At 41.7% G+C, this 15,843-nt stretch overlaps 1 protein-coding gene across 5 annotated transcripts in view; it reads right to left on the bottom strand.

The window, feature by feature from the left end:
- The window catches only part of TNRC6C (trinucleotide repeat containing adaptor 6C), a 100,293-nt gene extending 88,161 nt beyond the window's left edge, over window positions 1-12,132 (bottom strand). For all 5 annotated transcript variants that reach the window (XM_027625524.2, XM_027625525.2, XM_027625526.2 and 2 more), the window contains exons 1-2: window positions 12,075-12,132; window positions 11,274-11,295 (exon numbers count right to left, since the gene is read on the bottom strand). The gene's annotated coding sequence lies outside the window, so the exon portion shown is untranslated. The remainder of the gene's footprint in view (window positions 1-11,273; window positions 11,296-12,074) is intronic.
- Between the last annotated feature and the right edge of the window lie 3,711 nt (window positions 12,133-15,843).

Below are 15,843 nucleotides of genomic sequence, written 5' to 3'. Positions count from 1 at the left end.
GAAGCGCATGGACGGGCCTAGGAGACGGTCTAGGAGCCTGACTGAAGTTTGGTCAAGTCTTGGCCAGTCTTAATAATCCTCCTCACTCCTCTTCCCTCTGGGAAGCAATGGGAAGGATTTTAGGCTGATGAACAAAAACTCAAAGTCACATGACATGGACTGCAATTAGTGAACTAACTAAAGAAGGGAGGCAGGTAGGCAGAGACTCCTGACAGGAGCATCGTGGTGACTTAGCATGGACACCGACAGAGGTACGCAGGACTGGGGGATTACATCTCTTGTCTGGCCCTAAACCTCCCCATTTAATTTGGGTCTCACATTTCTACCGTCCGGGAAGTGTCAAACACTATACAAAAGTTAATGAGCAGTCATCCATTCCATCATTTTTAAAAATGGTCCAGAGCAGTAGTCGAAGCTGTCTCTCCCTGCCCCCCACTCCCCAACAGGCACACCAGGGGCAGGACTGACAGGGGTCTGGTTCCTAGCTGCAAGGAGGCCTCAGTTGTGGATCAGACCCCAAGCAGACACACGTACTCATGCGATCTGGCAGGCAGTGACCTCGCTGCCCTCTGTCTGCTACCCGAGCACTGACTGTAAGTCATAGCCCTGGAAATGGTGGATGTTTCTGGGCAGGGTCCTAGTTCCCAATCATTGCCTTAGTGGCGGTGAGAGACAGTGCTGGCGGCAGCTTCCCGATCACTGCCCTGCAGCGGTGACACCGTGCACTTGAAGTCAACAGTGCCTGTGAGGCCTCCTGATTCTTTCCCAGGGAGAAGCTCTTTGGGATGACTCTGTAGGGAATCATTTCTAGAGGCCCAGCCTAGGGTGTGCCCCCTCCCTCTGGCCTCGCAATGGTGTTATAAAGCACTCAATTCCCTGTACTTAAAAAAAGCTAGAGTGGTTTCTATACACTTCAACTAAACTCTGATTAAGAGCACAGATCCTTTTTTAGCAAGTAGTATATTCAGCTCTTTCACTCACCTAGACAACATCATGGTGTGTGGTCATGACCTAGATATTCAACAATGGTTTCCTTGTAATGGCATTCACCGTAATGGGACTTCCTTACACATGCCCCCCCCCACCCCAGAATCTCACGGGCTACCGTAATGGAACTTCCTTACACATGCCTCCCCAGAATCTCATGGGCTACCATAATGGGACTTCCTTACACATGCCCCCCACCAGAATCTCACGGGCTACCGTAATGGGACTTCCTTACACATGCCCCCCGCCAGAATCTCACGGGCTACCGTAATGGGACTTCCTTACACATGCCCCCCAGAATCTCACAGGCTACCGTAATGGGACTTCCTTACACATGCCCCCCCCGAATCTCACAGGCTACCGTAATGGGACTTCCTTACACATGCCCCCCCAGAATCTCACAGGCTACCGTAATGGGACTTCCTTACACATGCCCCGCCCAGAATCTCACAGGCTACCGTAATGGGACTTCCTTACACATGCCCCCCCAGAATCTCACAGGCTACCCTAATGGGACTTCCTTACACATGCCCCCCCAGAATCTCACAGGCTACCCTAATGGGACTTCCTTACACATGCTCCCCCAGAATCTCACAGGCTACCACAACAAGCCTAAAGCACACTGACAGCTATAGGCATGCAACGGTATATTTTAAAGTACTCCTTTATAGATAAATGCCAACCTAGAGGGACATGTTAACATGTCTTATTTCTGAAATTTGCATGCATCTTATAATTAGTGTATAAATTTAACAGTTTCCTCATGGGCCCTCCAACTGCATCAGTAGGTAAGACATCAGAACAATGTTCTTTAACTGGTGGCATCTTAGAAGTTAAGAAATAGAAGTTTTTGTATGATAAAACATAGAATTTCTCTTCTGTACAGATACCACCCAATGACAGAAAAATATTAAAAAATCAAGCATTAATTCTAGCTATTTCAGAATATATACTCAAAGATTCAGTTTCTTAAACTTTAAAATTTACACTCACTTAAACAATTATAAAAGAGAACTATTTTCCTGGGCTAAAATAATCTGTGATTCCAAGGAAGATTTTCATTATTACAATCTCTTCTGCAACCTACACAGCAGCCAACACTATAGTGAGAAGCTCCTTAGAACAAACAACAAGAGGCGAGGGGAAGACAGCTATGTGCGGGAGGGTCCATCTGCCGTGTTTATTGGCAGTCCCCATGGGGTACCAAGCAGTGGCCTTCTGTGTGTTCTGTTGACGGCTTCTGGCTGATCTGTCACCATGGCAACTTAGGGAGCTCAACTCAAAATGAGCACAAACTCATTAACTACTAACTACATTATCTTAGTGCCTGTTGCTAATGAGAGAATGCTGTTCAGAGATATTTTCTATTCTAATGTACTACAGTTACCTCTCTAAAAAGCATGAAATTAAATTAAATGCTACTCTTAGTACATCAGACTGTATAATATGAATGTTAAAGTAAATTTACTTTAATAATGACTACTAACAGTAAGAATCATTTTATTAGAAGATTACTTTGTTTTGGGCCTTGGATTCTTCTACTTTAAAAAAATATACTATTTATCATATAGGCAAATATTTCTAAGTTCTTTTAAGCAACAGCCGGAAAGATTTAGAAGATCAAAATAGATACTTTTGATAACAGCATATGTTAAAGCCAAGTAACAAATACAGCACTAATACCTATTGGCTTTTCTATCATCTTTTCAATATGTAACATTAACTAGAAATACTCCCCGAACGAGGCACACTGGACAGACATGGAGGGTGAACAGAGTCCACTGAGTGCACAGCTTCTCAGCTTTCTCCCCTCCAGCCTAACCTCGTCTCTTTCTATGCTCAATCATCCATAACTGAACAAGCTCTTGAAAAACAGCAAATCCTAAATCTCATGAAACACAGAGGGTTTAAGTGGAATCATGTCTGAAATGTGTTCTCTCAGGGCATGCATACTGCCCTGTGTGGTAGGACTGTGTGTGTGTTTTCTTTAATAAATGTAAAAATCGTGGACCAGCAATAATCCTGGGATGTTTGTCCTCCAAAAGTGCAGAATCCTAGAGCCTGCCAGAAGAGGGAGCCTGAGTTAGACTATGCCAACATTTAGTCCAAGCGGGATGGGGGGGAAGGGGAGGGAAATCGGCCATGTTGCAATCTGATTTTGAAAAGGAATATTCCAGGGGTGCCTGGGTGGCTCAGATGGTTAAGTGTCTGCCTTCAGCTCAGGTCATGATCCCAGAGTCCTGGGATCAAGCCCTGTGTTGGGCTCCCTGCTCAGCGGGGAGCCTGTTTCTCCCTCTCCCTCTGCTGCCCGCCCTGCTTGTGTGCTCTTGCTCTGTCAAATAAATACAATCTTAGGGAAAAAAAAAGGAATATTCCACCTCTACATGCCCCGTGCACACTAGGTCCCCACCTACCTTAGCCTCACTGACACCACTCTCCCCCTTGCTGACAACTCACCTGCTACGCCAACTTTTTGTTTGTTTAGTTCCTGGAGAATGCCACACAGGCCAGCCAGCCTTTGCAAATGCTCTTCCCTGCGAATGTGGAAGCCCGTGAGTCCTCTCTCTACTTTCCCTGGCCTAACCCTAACTGGCCTAGCTGCCTTCTCTCCATCCTTCGGACCCTGATTCAGCATCACTTGGGATGCCTTCGCTCACTGCAGCCTGGTTCCAGTTCTTCTGTTCTATGCACTCATGAGACCGTGTTCCTTTCCTTCACAGTAACCATCCCAGTCAGTTCTGACACACACAGCATCGTCACTGATGTTTCCGCCCATTCTCCACAAGACTCGAAGCTGCAAGAGGGTTCGAAGCATATCTTTTTTTTTTTTTAATCTTTTTCTCCCCATACCAAACAGTGCCAGGCAAACAGGTGTTGATAAGTATCTGCCGGATCAAATGAGTAACCCAGTTGGTCTCCAAGTTCTGCCGGCTCTACCACACGACCCTTCCTGTCCACCCTCACCACGGAGCTGTCATCTGGAGTGTGAAGTGTGGAGCAGTCTAACTGTACCAGCTGCATCCAGCTCCCTCTCCAACTGTCTGATTCATCTTCAATCTGGCATGTTCCATGATCTTTCTAAAATATAAACCTCATGAAGACACTCCCACTTAAAATCTCCAGTGGCTCCCTCTGGTCTGAAAGGTCAAATCTAAAGTCCTAAGATGGACTCTATGAGCTGGTCTCCCTGCCCTCCACCCTCTCCAGTTTCAACTCCTTTTTTTTTGGTAGGATAGGCTGTTAAGAGTGCTCAATTCTACTGGCCTCGTGGGTGGGTTCAGAACGGATGGGATAAGGTACCCCCCCATCTCATTTTCATGGCTAACTTGGGGACAACTGGGAAAGTGGCCAACTCTAGCGTGCATTCATCTCATTTTAAAGCAGCTTTTGCCATTCTCCCAGTTTTCTCATTTATTTTTAAAAACAGGCCATCTTTTCTTACAGGGGCATAAACAGTGAATAGAAACATGACCAAGTGAACGTACTTAAATCCTTTCAGGTAGAAGATGTGGGATAAATATATCACAACCCTCAGAACATTTCAGTGCATTCATTTGCTTATATATGTAACTCTTCCTCCTAATACATCTCTTTGAGAACAGGGAACTTACCTCTGCTGTCTGATAGATAGTTGTTAATTGTTTAATTAATGAACTAACTTGACAACTCTAGATAGCAAAATGTGACTAACAGCTCATTTATTAACACAATCTTTAGGTGTGTTAAAAGCAAGACAAAATGTGATCGCAGTAAAAAGTGCGCATTTTCTGAAATTACTGTATTACAAATAGCTGTGCACATAGGGAAATGATGGATTACAAAGGAAGCTAAGCTGCAGTGATGAGTCTTTCTGCCTGACTCTAGAGGTCAATGTAATATTAGAAACCAATCTGGAATAAGAAAGCAAGTAACTCAACTTTTTAAAAAGTAGCAAAATATTTGAATATTCACCAAGGATACACAGCAAAAAAGCACATGAGGATAACATTCCACACCATCAGCCATTACAGAAACTCAAATCAAAAGCACAATGAGAGATCGCCACACACCTCTACAAGGATCAAGACTGATTTTCTAAGTACTGGTAAGGATGTAGCACTGGGAAGCACTCTGAAAAGGTTTTGCGGTTTCTTGAAGGTTAAACATACATCTACCCTAAGATCCAGCCATTCTATTCCTACATATTTACCACAGAAAAAGCAAAGCACATATCCTTATGGAGACTTGTATACCAAAGTTCCTAGAAGCTTTATTCACGAGAGCTAAAAATGAGAAACAACTCAAATGTCCATGACCAGGTAAAAGGACAAATTGTGATATATCCAAACCACAGAACCCCACTCAGCAATAAAAAGAAGTGAACTGCTGATATACACAACAGGGACAAACCTCAAAAGCATTACTCTGAGTGAAAGAAGCCAAGAGTGCATCCTGTGTGGTTCCGTTGCTCTAACTGGAGTCTAGAAAAGAAAACCTGTAGTGATGGGAAGCAGTGTTTGCCTATGGACCGATGAAGGTGGGGAGGGCCTGAGAACTGGGTTGGCAGGGGTGCAGGGAGACTTCCAGGAGAGATGGATTATTGTCTTGACTGTGGGGATGGTTTCACAGGTACGCACATACCAAGACTTACTAAACTGTCCTCTTTAAATACATGTAGTTTACTGTGTGCCAATTTAACTCAATAAAGTGGTTAAAAAAAAAGCAAAGCAAAGAAAGTAATCTGTTAAGTGATTTCTCAGAGAGCAGACTATCAGCTTCCTTTAGAGCTATAAATTATAACTTTCTCTAAACTTGGAACTGCCTTTACATTTAACATTGCACTTTAGTTAACCTATTTAGAGACAGAGACTTCTGCTTTATCTGAGACTTAGCAGAAGGGCCCTCAAGAAGATGCTGTTACAATTGCACTACTGGGTATTTACCCGAAAGGTACAAATGTAGTAATCTGAAGGGGCACCTGCACCCCAATATTTATAGCAGCAATGTCCACAATAGCCAAACTATGGGAAGAGCCCAGATGGCCATCGACAGATGAATGGATAAAGATGGGGTGTATATATATATATACCCACACACACACACACACACAATAGAGTATTACGCAGCCATCAAAAAAAAGAAATCTTACCATTTGCAACGATGTGGATAGAACTAGAGGGTATTATGCTAATCGAAATAAGTCAATCAGAGAAGGACAATTATCGTATTATCTCACTGATATGTGAAATCTGAGAAACAAGGCAGAGGATCATAGGGGAAGAGAGGAAAAACTGAAACAAGAAGAAACCAGAAAGGGAGACAAACCATAAGAGACTCTTTATCTCAGGAAACAAAGTAAGGGTTGCTGGAGTAGAGGCGGGTGGGAGGGATGGAGTGGCTGGGTGATGGACATTAGGGAGGGTATGTGTTGCGGTGAGCACTGTGAACTGTGTAAGACTGATGTATCACAGACCTGTATCCCTGAAACAAATAATACATTATATGTTAATAACAAAAGAATAAAACAAAATAAAAAGAGATCCCTTAAGCTTGACATCCACCTTGGGTTATTGAGTTATCTGAAGTTGGACACAAAACAATGTACTCTACTCCACTTATTTATGCCATCTTTTATATTTATACCTGAATTGTGCAGATAATAACCTGTATGTTTCTGACTATAAATTACTCCTCAATAAAAAAAAGAAAAATGAATTTTAAAAATCCAACTTCAGGGGCACCTGGCTGGCTCAGTTGTTGGGAGTATGTGGATCTTGATCTCAGGGTAAGCTCAAGCCCCACATTGGATGTACAGAGTACTTAAAAAAAAAAAAAAAACAAGAACTTTTCTCCCTCCAACAAAATCCCTAAAAAAAAATAAAAGAAGATGCTGTTGGGGCGCCTGGGTGGCTCAGTCGTTGGGTGCCTGCCTTCGGCTCAGGTCATGATCCCAGGGTCCTGGGATCGAGTCCCATGCATTGGGCTCCCTGCTTAGCGGGAAGCCTGCTTCTCCCTCTCCCACTCCCCCTGCTTGTGTTTCCTCTCTTGCTGGGTCTCTCTCTGTCAAATAAATAAGTAAAATCTTAAAAAGAAAAAAAAAAGATGCTGTTAAAGGGCTTGTAACAGGAGCACTGTGCCGCCTCCCTGCCCCCAGTGGATTTATACTTCCTTCCTTCTAAAATTCGATGAAGAATTTATATGTATGTACCTGCTTAGCTGTTTTCTTTTTCCAATAATTTTTATCCTTTTAAGTTGCCTATGTGTTAGGGGAAAAATACCGCATCTTAATATACTTTCTTTTGTTCCCACAGAAAAAATATTAATGTATTATATCTTCTTTCCATCAGCGATTTAACAGTAAAATTAAATAATTACTTTAAACATAGGGCAACATGGCTACAGAAAGACATCTAATACTTAAAATCCTATAAGATACCATCCCATAAAGAATTCACATAATGGATCTCTTAGGAATTTCTTTCAGCCTTATTTGAAAAGGTCCTAAGTTACTTCCTAAAATGGATGATTACACTGATAACGGATATACCATGCTGATGTGTCCTTCACGTGGCAGCAGACAAAACGTATATGTGAGACAGCTGCAGGACAAGGGTTCCAGCTGTGCTGCTAGCTGGAGCCGTCAAAACTTGTGCAAACTGTTCAACCTCTCTGAGTCTCATTTCCAAACCGATGGAGCAACTGGGGAACCTCTAAGAATACTTCAAACGCTAAGATTTTATTAATTTTTCAGACAGGCAAACAAAATGCCATATATTATAAAATATACTGTGTAAAGCACATTAACTACACTTCTAGCTATTGCTTCTAAGGGTTAACTCATATACTCAAAATAATACTTGTTTTGTTTATGTGGATGTGAACATGGATACATGTAAACTCAAGGAATCTGGCCAACTTTATTACACAGTGTAATTCAGGAGATGTGATGCCTTATAAAAATTAACTGCTGAATATTGTGTTGAGCAAACAGCTCACGACTGAGCAAATAGCACTCAGCCAACTCTGCTAAAAAAAAAAAAGTGCCACCTAACTGGCGAAGTACAGAGAAGTGGGTTCTCACTTGTATTTGTTCGTATCTAGATCTATGAAATTGGGAAGGCACCCTTTAAACTTCAATGCTCACCTTCATTCATACTGAGAAAACCATGTATAGAATGAGCCTTAACAGGAATACAGCACAGTGCAAATAATCTGTGACCCCAAAACCTTTATCACTCAATGTAAGGCTAGTGAAAGAATATGGTTTCAACTGATTTACATTAACAAAAGCACATAAAGATTTTCTTAAAATTAGCATTACAAATTGAATGCATGGCAAAGTTGAATACCCAACTGCAAAACTTAAATTATAGTCCTTTCAAGCAAGATTAGGAGACTAATCATAATGCATGAATTTATAAAAGTATATGACTCAAAATCATCAAGCCTTAATCATATAGAGTTTGAGACATACTGGGTCATCAAGATATTCACTTTCATACATGATATAATTAACTTTGAGCTTTTTGTATGAAAACTTACCTTTCTATTTCGTGAACTTTAAAAATCTGGCCAAAACCAATGAATTAAATTACTTCACGTTTATGGGTATTATAATTAATCCTTAAAAAAAATTAAATCCATAAAAAACCCAGAAAACAATATGGAAAATTTAGGCTCATAGTCATCACATCACATATAAAGCTACTATTATCTGTGCCCAAATTAAGGGCAGTGCCCAAAATAAAGAGATTACTGATTACCGAAGCAAAACCCATTATACAGCGTCCAACACTCAGATACCAGGTCCTCCACAGCAGAAATATAATATATAGGTGAGATTACGTCTGACTGCCTTCCCGCGACTGTGAGAGCATCTCGAGTCTCACTAAAGGCGTAACAAGTAATTGTGCTCAGCTACCTCTCTCTTGAGTCACTGATAATGCAAAGACAATGTTTAGCAGAAATTACAAGAAACTATTTTTTTTGTGTGGAAAGGCTCATACAAAGGTTTTCAAATTGCTCAATGCAGCTCTTTGAGGGGCAGGGGATGGGGGAGTGTTAATTAAGGGAAGCAGCAGGTCCAGCCTGTGTTGTCCAACACACATGTCCAGTCAGAAATTTCAGAACCACCTTCCTTCAGGCAGTTAATTTTGATTCGACCCAGTAATAATGGAGCATCTGAGAAAAATTTAAACCTTGATACTGCTAATATTCATTAATGAATTATCTAGCAGCACTGTTAGATTATTTATAATTTAAAAAGATTTTTTTTCTGTTTAGGACCATTAATAATCATTATTATTATGTGTGCTAAGGCTATAGTTAGTACAGTTGATGACAAATTGGACCCAAAGGAGCAGTAATTTAGAGAAGATAAAAGGAGAAGAGAAAACACCAGTAGACTTTGGAGTAAGCAAGGAAATGCTCATCAGAACAGTAATGGGACATATGGTAAATTTTCTATTTTGTTATGGTTCTCTTTTATTGATGGTCATGCAGTGGGTGTTTCTTGGAAATTGCCAATTTTTATTAAAATATTTCTGGAAGAAAATTTAAAAAAAAAGAACAGTAATGGGAAATAATAATTCTGTGTAGTGTGTATGTGTAATTTACATATCATTATACGACCATAAGCAAAGAGAAAACATTGACAATGACAACAGAATACGGCTGGTATTGAATCAGGTTATAAAAACTTCTCAGAATGTTGAAAAAAAAAAAAGGAAATAAATGACTCAGAACAACAATCCTGTAGTTTTAAATGCAAGTGGAAGAGGGACGCCTGGGTGACTCAGTTGGTTGGGCGACTGCCTTCGGCTCAGGTCATGATCCTGGAGTCCCGGGATCGAGTCCCGCGTCGGGCTCCCTGCTCAGCGGGGAGTCTGGTTCTCCTCGGACCCTCCCCCCTCTCAGGCTCACTCTCTCTCTCTCTCAAATAAATAAATAAAATCTTTAAAAAAATAAATAAATAAATAAAAAATAAATGCAAGTGGAAGAAACCATTCTTCCTTACTCAAGATCATAACTGCTAATACAACTATGTACCACAACCCTCTGGACCTTCTGAAAAAGTGTGCTATACATTCATACTGCTTCTGAGAGTGAGAGACAAATGTCCTTTCTGGGAACTGAGCTGCCTTTTAATATTTACTTTACACGAAATCCCATCTTACTGTGACCCTGGTGCCGGCACCTGGAGGCCCACTGCGTGGGGGTCAGAAGGCCCGGTTCAAGCCACTTAACTCGAGCGTCAGCTTCGGTTTCTTCACGGTCACCTAACACCTGCCCTGCTCAGTTATGAAGTTCGAATGATGTCCTATACATAAACTTTACTTTGGAAACTCTAAGGATGCCAAACCAAAGTAGAGCATTAGCAGTGGTACCACCCAAAACAGCATGCTGGCAAGTCTTTATTATAGCACTTGTGCCTGCACGTACAATGTGTACATGCGTCCAACAGAATCTGGAAAATCCTAACAATTAATTCTAGCTCACTTTTACTGAGCACTAACTATGTGTTGGCACCAAGCCCTTTTCATACATGATCTCATTTAATCTTCACAGGAGCTTTATTGAGGGGGGAGCCACCCACTCACCAGCTTTCTCCTTTTCAGTAGGAGATACCTGCGGCTTGGAAAAATCAAGTAACTGGCCCCAGATTTAACAGAGCTGGCGGACGTGGCTCCTGAGCACACGCCCCTTCTCCCTGCACAGCCCCTGCCCAGGGCAAGCACAGAGTGAAGAAGCTCCCAATGCTGCTTCCATTGTGCCCCTTCTCCAGCAAACCCCAGGTAGGCCTCTGTTACTGGGGGAACTACTTTTGTTTCCAACACCCACTAAGACACTAACAAGTAAATTTTTGACTTAGAAAATAAAAAAAAAGACTTCTACATATCAATAAGCAAAGAGGGAATACAGAAAGAATATACCTCTTTTTGTTATACAGTCGGCAAAGAGAATTGGAAGCTTCAAAAAAATTCAGTATCTTTTGGCTGTTCTTATTCAAATTGGATCACCTTTATCAGTTTAGTCCTTGTTTGGTGGAAAGCAAAGCAAAGGAAAAGTAAAAAGCATTGTTCAGAAAGCAAACATAACATTCTTTAGGCATTTTAGATTAAACCAATGCCAATGAAATGTAGTGATAAATGAAGAAATGCACAGTGAATGATAAAAAGAAGATTCAAAAGGTTCAAAGCCAGGGTTAGATTCTTTGTTTTTAACTATCAATAAAATAAAAGTCATCTTCATCACAAAAAGTGTGGTGCTGCCATACAATGTACCACCCCCAAATAAAATAAACTTACCTTTGGTTTTTTGATCAGCAGCCTGCAAAAAAAAAAATCAGAAACTCTTTAGGAATAATAATGTGTAGAATGTGCACATCTATGAAAGTTTATAAGCAGACTTTAATACTGGAAATTTTATTAAAAACAAGTTTTTGCCCAATTTATTAAAATTTATTACAGGGAAAATGTATAACTGTCTACATGCTATTATATGCTGATATTGATCTAAAGGCAAAAAAAAAAACCTATCTGGAAGCTCAACAGAGCTCTGTATTTTAATATAAACTAAAAGGTACACAGTTTAAATTACAAGGTATGTTAAACTAGGCAAGACCAACAAAAAATGTCCTAACTTGGTATATTAAATGCGGTAAGATTTAAGTGAGATGGTAAGATTTACAGAAGGACTTTTAATTTTTAATAATAATAGGATTTATAAAAGAACATTTGCCAAACCTGCAAAAATTATTTCTAGCTCTCCTAATAAAATCAGTTACATGGCCCTTTTCCTCATTTCTCAGACATGGTTGCTCTGGACAGTTCGCGGTAAGTGGGATAGCATGCACATTCTTTAACCCCAACAACGAAAATCAGGCTTCTTTAAAACAACAGCTCTACTATTTCTAGTTCCTTAAGAAAGATATTCTGTGGCTGTCACTCTGTATTTATTTCGCTAGCACAACATCTATTTTTTGCTAATTATAGCTTTAGCACATAGATATTTTGAGGTCATAAAATGGAACTCTAACATAATGGCTGTGACAATGCAAATGAGACACACAATGATCACAGGCAGTGAAGTAGGAATGCCAGCCAAACCTTTTTCTGAGCACCTTCCTTCTTTTTCTTTTCTTCCTGCTTTTTCTTTTTCTTTTCTTCCATCAAACGTTCCTCTTTTTGTGTTTCTTGTTCTTTCTCCCTATGAAACAAAGAAAGGTGGCATTGGCATAAGGTCCATTTAAAATCAAGCAACGAAAAAGCATTAGCTGCAGGAAGTTTTAGGTCAGGTTGAGTTTCGTGCACAGTACTCGAAAGGGCACTCCGAGAAGGGGCAAGAAACGTGGGGCACTTCTCTAGGGTCACCACTTCTGTGCTCCGGAGTCGCTCGTTCCGCCCACGTGTCGAACACCATGCTTCTAGCAGGGAGCGAGTTAGGCAAGAAGGGGACAAAAAGGAGTAAGGCACTGTCCCTGCAGTCCAGCCCCAGACCCACATCTCTCCTTGTGGTCTCAGGGGCCACAATGTCAGCATCCGCCACCACCTATTAAAAACACAGATTCCTGGGGCGCCTGGGTGGCTCAGTTGTTAAGCGTCTGCCTTCGGCTCAGGTCATGATCCCAGGGTCCTGGGATCGAGCCCCACATCGGGCTCCCTGCTCTGTGGGGAGCCTGCTTCTCCCTCTCCCACTCCCCCTGCTTGTGTTCCCTCTCTCGCTGTGTCTCTCTCTGTCAAATAAATAAATAAAATCTTTAAAAAAACCCCAAAGATTCCTGGGTTCTGCCCTAGCCCAACCAAATCAGAATCTTTGGAGGTGATTCTCAAGCATTCTATAATTATATGTTTGCTTGAAAAACCAATTATTTTTTTTTTAGATTTTTCCCCCCAAAGTTTTAATTTAAATTCCAGTTAGTTCACACACAGTATAATACTAATTTTAGGTGTAGGATTTAGTGGTTCAGCACTTACATACAAAACCTGGTGCTCATCATAGCATGTGCCCTCCTGAATCCCCAACACCCATTTAACCCATCCCCCTGCCACCTCCCTCCAACAACCCTCAGTTTGTTTTCTACAGTTAAGAGTCTGTTTCTTGGTTTGCCTCTCTTCCCCCCCCCACCCCATGTGCATCTGTTTCTTGAAATCATAAGGGATTTGTCTTTCTCTGACTTATTTCGCTTAGCATAATATTCTAGCTCCATCCACGTTGTTGCAAATGAAAGATTTCATTCTTTTTGATGGCTGAGTAATATTCCATATTGTGTGTGTGTGTGTGTGTACACACACACACACACACACACACACACACACACACACTGCAACTTCTTTATTCAACGGACATTTGGGCTCTTTCCATGGTTTGGCTACTACTAAAAATGCTGCTATAAACATCAGGGTGCATGTAACCCTTCAAACTAGTATTTGAGTAAATACCTAGTAGTGCAATTGCTGGATGGCGGAGTAGTTCTATTTTTAACTTTTTGGGGAACCCCCACACCGTCTTCCAGAGTGGCCGCACCAGTTTGCATTCCCACCAACAGTGGGAATGGGCATCCTTGCCAAGAGAAAGCAATTATTTTTTAAATAAAGATTCCTACATGATATGTTTGTTTGAAAGAGCAATTTTTTTTTAAGTAGGCTCCACGACCAGCATGGAGTCCAACACAGAGCTTGAACTCACGCCTGATATCAAGACTTGAGCTGCGATCAAGAGTCGGATGCTTAAACAACTGAGCCACCCAGGTGTCTCAAAGAGCAATTAATTTTGTTTATTTTTTTTTAGAGAGAGAGAGAGTGAGCGAGAATCTTAAGCAGGTTTCACACTCAGTGTGGAGCCCAATGCAGGGCTTGATCTCAAGACTCTGAGATCATGACCTGGGCTGAAATCAAGAGTCAGACGCTTAATCAACTGACCCATCCAGGCACGCCAAGAGCAATTAGTTTTTAAACAAAGATTCCTACACAGCACAGTGAGCTACCGTAAGGATGCGCGGGAGCACAGCACAGAGTAACACCACTTAGAAGGGTCAAGGCAACTGGTAAGCTGGGGCTCGAACACTGCATGAGCATTTCGCTGGCACAGGGTGGTGTGGGTCAGATACCAATTTACTGCTGGGCAACTCCAAATTCAACCTTCAACACACGCTCTGCAGTAAACGGGCAGTTCTTTAAGTCTTTCTCCTTTCCAGGGAGCACAACTGAGCATGGAGCTGTGAGGACACCAGTGATAACTCCAGCCATGGGCCAGAAAGGGCGGTCCCTCAACAACCTTGTGCCACACGGTCTAGTGTCATCTGCCCGCGACCCTTTCAACAGACACTCTGTGCTCCGGGCCTCCTGCTGCTTGCCCTACTCCTACACTCATCTCCTGTGGTCCTGCTGATGACACAGCCCTCCCGACTGGGACCCTGTGTGCCCCACACCTCCTTCTGCGCTGATACTTCTACTTCCGCAGCACATCCACATGGCTGACCATCAGCTGCAGCCTGCCACCAGGAGGGCTGCCCCCAGAGCCCCTCTGCCTGCTGCCTGTGTGGCCCTGTGAGTGGCCACTGGCTGTGGCTTTCCTGAGCCAGTGCTGTGCTCTGGAAGACTGCTTCCTGCTGCCCGGCAACTGCAGGCTCGCTGACATGGGCAAGTCACGGAGGTGCTCTGCAACTCCACCTTCTTCAGCGAGTCTGAACCCCAGCCTTCCTCTGGGACTCTCCCTCAGCCCTAGAACCCACAGTTTCTGCAGTGACTCTTCTATCACAGCTTAACTATTTATTCTTTGTAAGAAACTTCCCCTGTTTACATTACCGTGTGCTTTTATCGCCTGCCTGGGCCCAGGCTGATACAGGTGGGAAAGACTAAACAGAAGGAACAGCATGCACAAAAGCCTCAGGAAAATATCATCCATATATATATTAATGTTGTTTTGAATTTACTGATTTTGAGGTTTTTCATTTATAAATGTGTTTTATATACAACTACACACCCAGAAGGAATTTCAACCTGCTGTCAGTTTGTACATATTTAAACACTATCATAATAAACATAATTTAAATCAATATGGTGTGGGGGGGGTACATAGGGAATATTGTTCCTTTAAAACAGTGGTTCTCAGTCTTGGCTGTTTCATCAGAATTACCTGCGAAGAAGTTTTGAAAACTTCCAAAGCCAGGGCTGCCACTCTATCCTGCACAATCTCTCAGAGTAGAACGCAGATGTCAGCAGTTTTTAAAGCTTCCGGATGGCTCTGATGTTTTGCCAAGGTTGAGAACACTGCTTTTAAAGAAGTTCAGTACATTTATCAAGTTTGGAAAATGGTAATCACTCGTTATCTCAGATGACACTTTCCAGGAATATGTTCACCCAGGAAATCTGCATTTAAACATTCTTATAAGGCACAGGCAAGCCTGTGAGTGATGGGTGGTGTACACACAGTGGAGCTATATCCATCATGCTGCTGCCACAAATCTTGGAAAAAAGCAAATAAATAAAAACCAAGCAGTGACTGCCCTCCTCTACCGTTACACTTTCTTAACCTACAGTACAATGAAAGCCTTAAATTATCCTCAGATGGTAAACTTAACAAAATAGGCAAAGTATAGGTGCATCTTTAAAAGGCATTCAATTGCAAAAACTAATGATGTATTACATGTTGGCTAACTGAATTTAAATTAAAAAAAAAATGAAAAAAAAAGTATCCCCCCTAAAAATAAATAAATAAAAGGTATTCAATTGAAGATAAAATAAAAATACTCACTCACTTAATTCTATTGCTCTGACAAAGTAATTAGAGCTGCTACTCCCCCAGCAGTATAGTCAAGGTTTTACTATACAGTAAAATAAAATTTTGTAAAGAAAGAAGACTATGTAGCCATGAGCT

The sequence above is a fragment of the Zalophus californianus genome, chromosome 16, assembly GCF_009762305.2.
Source record: "Zalophus californianus isolate mZalCal1 chromosome 16, mZalCal1.pri.v2, whole genome shotgun sequence".
Taxonomy (NCBI): Eukaryota; Metazoa; Chordata; class Mammalia; order Carnivora; family Otariidae; genus Zalophus; species Zalophus californianus.
The sequence above is the reverse complement of the archived record's forward strand: the minus strand, read 5'-3'. Positions and strand labels throughout refer to the sequence as shown.